This window comes from Crocuta crocuta, unplaced genomic scaffold, assembly GCF_008692635.1.
Source record: "Crocuta crocuta isolate KB4526 unplaced genomic scaffold, BGI_CrCroc_1.0 scaffold531, whole genome shotgun sequence".
Taxonomy (NCBI): Eukaryota; Metazoa; Chordata; class Mammalia; order Carnivora; family Hyaenidae; genus Crocuta; species Crocuta crocuta.
Window position 1 is genome coordinate 2,264,155 of NW_027531997.1, and position 1,109 is coordinate 2,265,263.

General features: G+C 40.5%; 1 protein-coding gene across 1 annotated transcript in view; it reads right to left on the reverse strand.

Annotated features, from left to right (window-relative positions):
• The window catches only part of LUZP4 (leucine zipper protein 4), a 62,836-nt gene that overhangs the window by 18,786 nt on the left and 42,941 nt on the right, over positions 1–1,109 (reverse strand). The gene's annotated exons all lie outside the window — the stretch shown is intronic.

Genomic DNA, 1,109 nt, shown 5'->3' on the forward strand with positions numbered 1-1,109 from the left:
TTAAATGTAGGAGCACCTAGGTGGCTCAGTCAGTTAAGTGTCCAACTCTTGATTTCAGCTCAGGTCACGATCTCACTATTGTGAGATCGAGCCCTGCATCAGGCTCTGTGCTGGATGTGGAGCCTGCTTGGGATTCTCTCTCTGCCTCTCTCTCTACCCCTCTACCATGCTCTCTCTCTCTCTCAAAAAAAAAAAAAAGTTTTAAATATAGAAAATGGGTTTCTTTGCAAATCTGAATATATCCCAAGGTGTTTTAAGTAAACAAACAACAGATTCTGTGACTTTATAGCTGAGGAGAGAATATTTAATATTTTGTAGCACAAATCCCTAGAACCAAAGGAAAGTATTCAAAATCATACTATTTACTCCTCACCTGCTTGGGATCATTAAAAAGAGACTATCTCTTCAACATAAATTAATACTTAATTCTAGAAAGAAAGACAAATAAATGAGGGGAAAAATAGCAATAAAGAAAGCAGAAGGTTGACTTAATCCCGTTCAATAAATAAATTGACCTGGCAACAACGCAGCCTTTCGGCCTTTTCAAGTTTTAAAACAAAAGGGCAATAGAGCAACCAGCCAAATGGAAATGGTGAAACCTTTGACAGATCTCTATGATGTTACATAAATGCAAGGGGACGAAAGGATACAGACCACGGTGAGAAATCAAGCTTTCCGCTAGTAAATATTGCCTGGCAAAGAAAACATGCCCTAGGCGTACCATTGTGACTTTCCTTAGAACACTGGCAGACGCAGAAAGCAACTGTTAAAAGGCAGGGAAGTACTGATATAAAGAATATGAATCACATAAAACGTAAGTAAAATGAAAAATATGACAGGGGCGCCTGGGTGGCTACAGTCGGTTTAGTGTCTGACTCTTGGTTTCGGCTCAGATCATGATCTCACGGTTCTTTGTGAGTTCGAGCCCCACATCAGGCTCTGCGCCGACGGTGTGGAGCCTGCTTGGAGTTTCTCTCTCTCTCTCTCTCTCTCTCTTTCTCTGCCCCTCCCTGGCTTGCTTTCTCTCCCTCTTAAAAAATAAACACAAATTTTTACAAAATTTTTTAATGTTTTATTTATTTCTGAGAGAGAGAGAGAGAGAGGCAGCG